This window comes from Alosa alosa, chromosome 6 (genome assembly GCF_017589495.1).
Source record: "Alosa alosa isolate M-15738 ecotype Scorff River chromosome 6, AALO_Geno_1.1, whole genome shotgun sequence".
Taxonomy (NCBI): Eukaryota; Metazoa; Chordata; class Actinopteri; order Clupeiformes; family Clupeidae; genus Alosa; species Alosa alosa.
In genome coordinates, this window is record NC_063194.1 from 35,242,394 (window position 1) to 35,253,251 (window position 10,858).

Consider the following 10,858-nt stretch of genomic DNA (forward strand, 5'->3'; position numbering starts at 1 on the left):
ACATCTTTAAAGCAAACATTTGCCTCACGTTACAAACACTTTTGTCATAATATGAAATTTTGGATACATCATGTACACACTGTTGCTCAAAAAACGCTCTTCTGTCTTTCATAGGCTTTATGTATTTCCATACAAGAGTGAAAGTTACGGTACAGACAGAAGTTGAAATACACAGTATTATTGAAACCAAAAATAGTGATTTTTTTGCAAATAACTTGCTGTTGCAAATACAGTATTTTACAGCCAACAAGAATAAAGCAAAGGAAAGTGTGTGTGTGTTTGTTTGTCTGTGTGTGTGTGTGTGTGTCGACTTTTTGTAGAACATTCCTTTCAAAGTATCTGCATTGGTTCTGAACATTTCAACCGTAAATCCTCTAGGAGCAGATTGAGAGGGTCCATACCTACATAGAGAGTACAGTATGTCTACTCATAGGCCTACACTAAGGCAATGATTGGATGGTGTTCAGTAAAGTAAAGAGTGTTTACACATGTGAAGAGAGAGAGTGAAGCACTGGTGATGTAGTGGCCTTTTGATGGGTTGTGTTTGAAAAATGAAATAAAGTTACTTCCTGTTCGATTTTTGTGTGTTACTCTAAGTAGAAAATTGTGTGTGGTGTTTTGCAAAATGTGTTTTAGTCAATTGAAAACTGAGTCAAACACTGAGAATTAGTGTATGGTTTTGCAGATTTGGTGTGGGGTTATGATGTTTAGAAGACATGTTTAGAAAATTGTGTGACAAGCAAAGATTTAGTGTGTAAGCATTTAATAAAACTGTAGTCCAGAAGTGGCGCCACCTACAGGTCTCTCCAGGTAAACCTGCACAAGTCACAACCTGTCTGTGGGTTATTTTCATCTCTCTCACTGTGTCTGTGTGTGTGTTGTATCTCTTTTTGTATGTATACATGTGTTATTGTCTCTCACTGTGTGTGTGTGTGTGTGTGTTATTGTCTCTCCGTGTGTGTATGTGTGTGAGTGAGTGCATGTGTTCATGTCTCTCCCTGTGTGTGTGTGTGTGTGTGTGAGTGAGTGCATGTGTTATTGTCTCTCCCTGTGTGTGTGTGTGTGTGAGTGCATGTGTTCATGTGTCTTATATTCTATCCAGTCAGCTCCGAGGCCATATGACATCACACATGGACTAACCCACCTCCACATCACACATGGACTAACCCACCTCCACATCACACACCTCCACATCACACATGGACCAACCCACCTCCACATCACACACCTCCACATCACACATGGACCAACCCACCTCCACATCACACACCTCCACATCACACATGGACTAACCCACCTCCTCATCACACACCTCCACATCACACATGGACCAACCCACCTCCACATCACACACCTCCACATCACACATGGACTAACCCACCTCCACATCACACACCTCCACATCACACATGGACCAACCCACCTCCACATCACACATGGACCAACCCACCTCCACATCACACATGGACTAACCCACCTCCACATCACACATGTACTAACCCACCTCCACATCACACATGGACCAACCCTCCTCCACATCACACATGGACTAACCCACCTCCACATCACACAAGTACTGACCCACCTTCACATCACATATGGACTAACCCACCTCCACATCACACATGGACTAACCCACCTCCACATCACACATGGACTAACCCACTTCCACATCACACAAGTACTGACCCACCTCCACACGCTCATTTTGGAATGGCTCATTTGAGTTTGACATAACTGCAGTTTAAATAGCCTAGAACATCCTCAAGGTGTCATCATCTCAGAATACATATTTGTATTGTTTTTGATAAGACACCCAGGATGCTCAGGAACTGTCTAACATCCACAGCCCCTTGTTAGAGTACATTAGGACCAGTGTTGGGAGTAATGCGTTACAAAATGTGGTAACGCGGTAATGTAAGGCATTACAAAAAAAATTGGGTAATATTTTACTCGGTACAAACTTCAGTAACGCGTGTCTAAGCAGCTGATAACGGCTGATATCTGATAACCTGATCATCTGATAAGCCCTGATATCTGATAAGCAGATCATCTGATAAGCCCTGATATCTGATCATCTGATAAGCCCTGATATCTGATAACTTGATCATCTGATAAAACCCTGATATCTGATAAGCAGATCATCTGATAAGCCCTGATATCTGATCATCTGATAAGCCCTGATATCTGATAAGCAGATCATCTGATAAGCCCTGATATCTGATAACTTGATCATCTGATAAGCCCTGATATCTGATAAGCAGATCATCTGATAAACCCTGATATCTGATCATCTGATAAGCCCTGATATCTGATAAGCAGATCATCTGATAAGCCCTGATATCTGATAAGCAGATCATCTGATAAGCCCTGATATCTGATTGATGACCTAATAAACGTTGTTGTTTCTCCTCTCAGAGCACACAGACACACACACAGACAGTCTGAAATATGAGCCGTAGGATGTTTTAAAAATAGCTCCTCCTTAAACTCATTGACTCTTGAGTTGTCTGACTCCACCTGCTTAAAAACAGCAGAGTTGTATTGTGTCTACAGTATATGAAATATACTGTGTGTGATAGATCAGATTATCAGCATGATATCAACATTATCAACATAACATAAAGATGTTACCAGCAGCACAATTGTATTATCTGGATTGGGGGGCTCTAATGTGTGGGTATGTGAGGGTCTGTAATGGGGGCTCTAATGTGTGATGTGTGTGTGGGGTATGTGACGGTCTGTAATGGGGGCTCTAATGTGTGGGCATGTGAGGGTCTGTCTGGGGGCATTGTGGGTGGACCACCTGCCCATACTCTGGCACCGCCACCACAGATACCCCCTCTGTGGCTCCTGCCCTGCCTTGCTGAGGCAGATAATGGATTTGGGTCGGGTGATAGAACACAGGGGTGTTAGAACACCATCAGGGGTGTTAGAACAGAAGGGGTTAGGGGCAGTTTGCTACCTGTGGTGGGACTTGCGTGTGTTTGTTTGTTTGTTTATGCTTGTTTTTAATCCGTCCAGGCCAATTGGTTTGTATGGTTCTAGAATCTCTCCATCAGAGCAGAGTTCTGAGTGCTGGCCTGACCGTGATGACCACGGTGTGTGTGTGAGGACAGTAGACAGCGCTATATTAATAGTCTAATCTCTGTCTGACCCTCTCGTCCGACTCCTGCCAACATTCACACTCTCCATTCAGGGTTCCATACCCGCAGTGTGTGTGTGTGTGTGTGTGTGTGTGTGTGTGTACTCCATACCAGCAGACCACTCATCTATCTCCAGCCTTATGTAGGAACCTGACCTGTGTGTGTGTGTGTGTGTGTGTGTTTATATCCTATGATGTTTATGTCTGATATATAGCAGCTGCTCCATGCCTGCAGTGGTGTGAGTTTGTGTGTGTGTGTGTGCGTGCGTGCATGTGTGTGTTTGTGTGCTTAATCAGTGACCTTGGCAAGTCATTTGGTGTTACATAAACACTAATGTGCCCTGACAGTGCTGTTGCTGTGGTGAATTCTTAGAACTATTATGGTCTGGTGCAGGTCCAGTAGCGCATGAGGGCACTCAGAGGCTCTCGACTGTCACTTCATCATCAAGAACACACACACACACACACACACACACACGGCATGAGCCCTGGCCCTCAGCAGAGGTGTTTGTGTGTGTGTGTGTGTTTGAGAAAATGAGAGTGTCATTGTGTGTGGATGATGATGTGTGAAGCGACCTGAGTGTGTGTTGTTGGTTTTGGGATGTAATCAGATCTGAGTGTGTGTTGTTGGTTTTGGGTGGTAATCAGATATTTTGTTTGTTTGTTTGTTGTCATGTGTAGTCATGTGCCAGCAACACCAAACCCATTTGACCTTCCAGAACTTTCTGTCAAGACATTCTGTCTAGTTAAACACTGTATTTACATCGAGACACTCCGTCTACTTTACCACTATTTACATCCAGAGACACTTTTACGTATGAAACAACTCATCCACCAGAAGAATTCTGATCTCTAAGGAGCTGATCCCCGAGACATTCCTGCCCTCAGGTCCTGGAGACGTCCAGCATCCAGTCCTACATCCTGCTATCCAATCACATCATCCGTCCTACATTCTGCTATCCAATCACATCATCAGTCCTACATTCTGCTACCCAAACCAGTAGCCTTCACATCATCAGTCCTACATCCTGCTATCCAAACCAATAGCCTTCACATCCTACATTCTGCTACCCAAACCAGTAGCCTTCACATCATCAGTCCTACATCTTGCTATCCAAACCAGTAGCCTTCACATCGTCCAGATTCTTGCTTTGGCTGTGGAGTAGAATGATACATAACAGTAACCCTATGAAGTCTGGCATTTGGAAGTTTGCAGATGCTAACAGTAACTCTATGAAGCCTGTCTCTCTGACATTAGCAGATGCTAACAGTAACTCTATGTAGCCTGTCTCTTTGACATTAGCAGATGCTAACAGTAACTCTATGTAGCCTGTCTCTCTGACATTAGCAGATGCTAACAGTAACTCTATGTAGCCTGTCTCTCTGACATTAGCAGATGCTAACAGTAACTCTATGTAGCCTGTCTCTTTGACATGTCTCTTTGGCAGCATGGGTCAGCCGTGGCCTACTGGTAAGGGCTTCAGACTTGTAACTGCAGGGTTGCCGGTTCGAACCCTGTACCAGTAAGAACGGCTGAAGTGCGCTTGAGCAAGGCACCTCACTGCTCCCTGAGTGCCGCTGTAGCCGCACTGCGCCAGGATTAGTGTGTGCTTCACCTCACTGTGTGTTCACTGTGTGCTGAGTGTGTTTCACTAATTCACGGATTAGGATAAATGCAGAGACCAAATTTCCCTCTCAGGATCAAAAGAGTATATATACTTATATATACTTATACTTATGCAAACAGTAACTTAAGCCTGTCTCTCTGACATTAGCAGATGCTAACAGTAACTCTATGAAGCCTGTCTCTCTGACATTAGCAGATGCTAACAGTAACTATGTAGCCTGTCTCTCTGACATTAGCAGATGCTAACAGTAACTCTATGAAGCCTGTCTCTCTGACATTAGCAGATGCTAACTGCAAGTCTGAGCATCCGCATTAGTCAAGTCAAGTCAGTTTTATTTGTATAGCGCATTTAACGTGCACAGAGTGCAACCCAAAGCGCTCCACATATAAGACATTGTCATTGACACATAGACTAACAAAGACAATAGCGGACGGAGGCGGGTAAAGCCATACCCGTGACACCAAGACATAGAACTACATTTAAGAAATAACAAACGCAAAAGATGCCTGACGGAGCGGCGTAGTCGCCAGCGTACCCGTGACACCAAGACATACAAGACAGACAACAAACAAATTAATAAATAAAATAAATACAAATTAAAAATAGAGAGAGAAAACATTTAACTAGACAAATCAATACAAAAAATAAACGTGACATTACATAAAATTACGAACATTACATAAAAACAAACAAAAAAATGATGCCAGATGGAGCGGCGTGTCTCGCCAGCGTCCCCGTAGCCATTATACACTACCAAGTTACCAAAGTTACTTTGTTTACTACTTTGTTTAAGGGCACCATGGTGGTAACCATGAATTGAACCCACTTTTAGCTTGATGGTCTTTTTGGCCCCCACCGTCGACTTCAACACAGTGCTGCCTTGCCTAACCCATGCCTAAATCTAGTGCCTTCCAGGCAGCGCTGCCTTGAAGTCAATGGTGGGGGCCAACAAGACCATATATCCCAGTTTTCAGATTACTGCATGCTAGCCTTACCAAATTTCCCTCACAGGATCAAAAGAGTATATATACTTATACTTATATACTTAGCCTGGCTACTTAGCCACTATGCAAACTGTTTAGTTTACTGCATGCTAGCCTGGCTCCTTAGCCACTATGCTAACTGTTCAGATTATTGCATGCTAGCCTGGCTCCTTAGCAACTACGCTAACTGTTCAGATTACTGCATGCTAGCCTGGCTCTTTAGCCACTACGCTAACAGTTCAGATTACTGCATGCTAGCCTGGCTCTTTAGCCACTACGCTAACAGTTCAGATTACTGCATGCTAGCCTGGCTCTTTAGCCACTACGCTAACAGTTCAGATTACTGCATGCTAGCCTGGCTCCTTAACCACTATGCTAACCGTTTCGTTTACTGCATGCTACGCTAACCGTTCAGATTACTGCATGCTTAGCCACTACACTACCACCACCACTATAGTGTGTTTGTGTGTGTGTGTGTGTGTGTATGATGGTGTAGTGGTGGTGTAGCCAGGTTTGCATGCAGTAGCCTGATAAGTTCAATCCCCAACTGACCCTTGAGCAAGACACTTAACCCTGAGGGGCTGCTGCTGTGTATGTGTGTGTGTGTGTGTGTGTGTGTGTTGTGGCCTTGAGCAAGACACTTAACCCTGAGGTGCTGCTACTGTGTGTGTGTGTGTGTTGTGCACTTAACCCTGCTCCAGGCAGTCTGGCTCTGCTATGAATTCATATTGGAATAAAGCATCAGCCAAGATACTGCTGGTGTGTTGATACGTGGGTTCTCAGCTAGTTCTGAGCTGGTGTGTTGATACGTGGGTTCTCAGCTAGTTCTGAGCTGGTGTGGGGATAAGTGGGTTCTCAGCGAGAGAGACTGGCCTCCAAGGAGTCTGCCAGCATGGTCATGTTATGATGTGTCTGTGAGTGTGCATTTTTCTCTCACAGTACCTTACACCTGTGGACACTCATCCCTCACCCGTTCTCAGATTATACTCCTGCTAGACCCATATAACCGGACCTCAGTCACACACACACACACACACACACACACTCACTCACTCACACACACACACACACACACACACACTCTCAGACGGATATGACACTAACTATGTCAGCCCGAGATCATCAGGAGTTTGTTGCTAGGGCAGAAGATCTGTCTGGCTGTCGCTGGATGACCTTCTCCTGGGGGGCGTGTGTGTGTGTGTGTGTCCTTCCCCTGGGGTGCTGACACAGGAGCTTCCTCTGCTGCCAATGCCCAAAACCCAGCAAGGGACTTTCCCCCACGCTACCGCAAAACGCCCCACACACACACATACACACATATGCCCCACACACACACACACACACACATAGGCCACACACACACATATATATACACACACACACACACACACACACACACACACACACATATATATACACAGAGAGAGAGAGGAAGAGAGAGAAGAAGAGAGAGAGAGAGAACTCTCTGGTGTGGGTGATAGAGATAGACACACACAAAACTGACCAGACCAGATGTTGGTCAAATCTTATCCAGGATTATTAGCTGTGGTGTGTATGTGGTGTTTGTGCATATGTAGTGTGTGCCTGTGTGTGTGTGCATGTGTGTGTGTGTGTGTGTGATGTTTGTGCATGTGTGTGTGTGGTGTAGTGTGGTGTGTGTGCATGTGTAGTGTGTGCATGTGTGTGTGTGTGCATGTGTGTGTGTGGTGTGTGTGCATGCGATAGATAGATAGATACTTTATTGATCCCCAAGGGGAAATTCAAGGTGTGTGTGTGTGTGTATGTGTGGTGTGTGTGTGCATGTGTGTGTAATTCTACTACCCTACAGCTTTGCCTCGGCTATGACTTTGTTGTTTCACACCTCCATACCATACACAATATAAAACAGATCACACACACACACACTGGGCTGAGCATGTGACCGGAGCTGGGCTAGGGAATGTGTGATCTGAGTGGAGGCTGGGCTGAGCATGTGTGTGTGTGTGTGATCTGAGTAAAGGCATGGGCTGAGCATGTGTGTGTGATCTGAGTGGAGGCCGGGCTGAGCATGTGTGTGTGTGTGTGTGTGTGATCTGAGTGGAGGCTGGGCTGAGCATGTTTGTGTGTGTGTGTGTGTACACTGTATGTGTGTGTGTGTGTGTGTATGTGTGTGTGTGACCTGAGTGGAGGCTGGTCTACAGTATGAAATATGTTAAGCCACAAATAGACCACCTGTACTGTAGTGTCGGGGACAGGCAACAGACTACCTCTCAGTCACTCTCTCTGTGTGTATGTGTGCATCTCTCAGTCCTACAGGGACACACACACACACACTGCACCTCAAAAACAACATCCTTGACCCATGTAGTCCCCCAGGGGTCAGTCTAGGGGCCTTCTAGGGGCAGCCGTGGCCTACAGGTTAGCGCTTTGGTCTTGTAACCAGAGGGTTGCCGTTTCGAACTCCGACCACTGACCTGCAAAGCCAAAGTGCAGTATCTATGAAAATTCCAAACTGGGAAAAACAGCATTGTTGTTTGTCTTCCACACTGTATTTTAGCATATACTGTAAAATGAAAATCCCTATCTTCAGGAAATGTTTCAGAAGATGAATGAGATTTTGATAGATTGATCGGAGGATATGGCATTTTATATTGGTGTAAAAAAGTGAATTTCACAAAAATGTTTCTTACTGCACTTTGGCTTTGTAGGGCAGATAAGCGGCTGAAGTGCCCTTGAGCAAAGGCCCCTAACTGCCCTTGAGCAAAGGCCCCTAACTGCTACTTATACTTAATACCTTCACTATTCATCCCACTTGGACATTTTGCCTTTGTCACGCCAGTGTATACGATGCATACATTCTTCTTCTTCTTCTTGCTTTTGGCAAACAACTTTTGGAAGCATCACCGCCACCTACAGAAATGGAGTGAGTCTGGATATATATTTAAATAATAATAATAATAATTAAAAAAATAAAACAAATAAGGAATTACTCTAAATGTTTCTAATCATTAAAGACTCTACTGACCAGGCTTGGAATTTCACCATTCTGGGGGCAAGGCCACTTGGCCTTCAGTTGGCCATATTTGGTGGGGGGCACAAAGGCCACATGTCAGGGCACCAAGGCCAAAGTTAACAATTTCAATCATTTTTATAGCCTACTGTATACAGTAGGCTATAAAAATGATTGAAATTGTATTTAGCCTATTCAATAGACCTGCATCACTGTATGAAACATGAAACATGACATGAAAACATGAAACATGACATATTACATAGAACTGTAAATCATCTGATCATCTAATATTTACAGATATCTAGGCTATATTTAACATTTAATTTATATTTGGCCTGTTATGAAATCATGTATTGAACAATTTAAGCATAGCTCAGCTTTAAGAAACTCAAATAGCCTAGATGCATGCTTAGCATTTTGTCATCATTAAGGCTACTTTAACAAACTCTTAGTCAGCTGTATATCCTCTGATTTTAATATTTACCGACATCTAGGCGATATTTGTAACATTTATTTTGTATTTGGCATGTTATGAAATCACATAGGAAAAAAATTAAACACGTTGTGAAACTTAAAGCCCAAATTTGGAGACATGCATGTCGAAATTTGCTACAAATTCAAAACCGGATTACTCTGGAACTGTACAGGGGACTGATTTAAACCTTTGTGTTCGATAAGGTCTCCTGCTTATTTTGATGGTTTGCCATGTTTTGAACGAAGGGTTCGTTAAGTATTCCAAGATGAATGGGTAGGGAGATGGGCGCAGATCCTAGAATTTATGATTCAATTTAATCATAGTATTTATTTGTCTCGCGAACTGTTCACCAAATGGCTAACATCTTTTAAAAGCTGAGAAAAAGCTCTTTCATGTGATGTGATTCTTGTGATGCCTGTATGACGAGTAGGCTACTTCGCAAGTAGTTCAACTGAGAATAATGGGAATCTGGACGCACTTACTTTCTTGCCGTGCGCTGTCACTTTTCCACTGCGTAAAATGCTACAATAATTTGCGCTGTGAAAGATTATTTTGTCAGGCCATAGGCTAATAAAATACGCTATTAGTCCGACGCAAACCAGAATATTGAGAGAAGGGGGCACCAAGGCCACAGTGGCCTGTAAACCTCTGATTTTCAAAGGGGCATCTCGGCCAACGTAAGGGGTGAAATTCCTACCCTTGTACTGACCACATGACTCCAACACTTTCCTTACACCGGTTTCCAGCTAGTTAAAGAACTGACTGACTTGTGCCTCCAAACAAGAATACTGTAGATTCAGCAACATCCGCATCATCAGGTGTAGTGGTGCATCAACATCAGGTGTAGTGGTGCTGCATTATCATCAGGTGTAGTGCTGCATCATCAGGTGTAGTGGTGCATCATCAGGTGTAGTGGTGCATCATCATCAGGTGTAGTGCTGCATCATCATCAGGTGTAGTGGTGCATCATCATCAGGTGTAGTGCTGCATTATCACCAGGTGTAGTGCTGCATCATCAGATGTAGTGCTGCATCATCATCAGGTGTAGTGCTGCATCATCATCAGGTGTAGTGGTGCATCATCAGGTGTAGTGGTGCTGCATTATCATCAGGTGTAGTGCTGCATCATCAGGTGTAGTGGTGCATCATCATCAGGTGTAGTGCTGCATCATCATCAGGTGTAGTGGTGCATCATCAGGTGTAGTGGTGCTGCATTATCATCAGGTGTAGTGCTGCATCATCAGGTGTAGTGGTGCATCATCATCAGGTGTAGTGCTGCATCATCATCAGGTGTAGTGGTGCTGCATCATCATCAGGTGTAGTGTTGCATCATCAGGTGTAGTGGTGCATCATCATCAGGTGTAGTGGTACATCATCATCAGGTGTAGTGGTGGTGAATCATCAGGTGTAGTGCTGCATCATCATCATCAGGTGTAGTGGTGCTGCATCATCATCAGGTGTAGTGGTGCATCATCATCAGGTGTAGTGCTGCAACATCATCAGGTGTAGTGGTGCTGCATCATCATCAGGTGTAGTGCATCATCATCAGGTGTAGTGTTGCATCATCAGGTGTAGTGCTGCATCATCATCAGGTGTAGTGGTGGTGCATCATCATCAGGTGTAGTGGTGCATCATC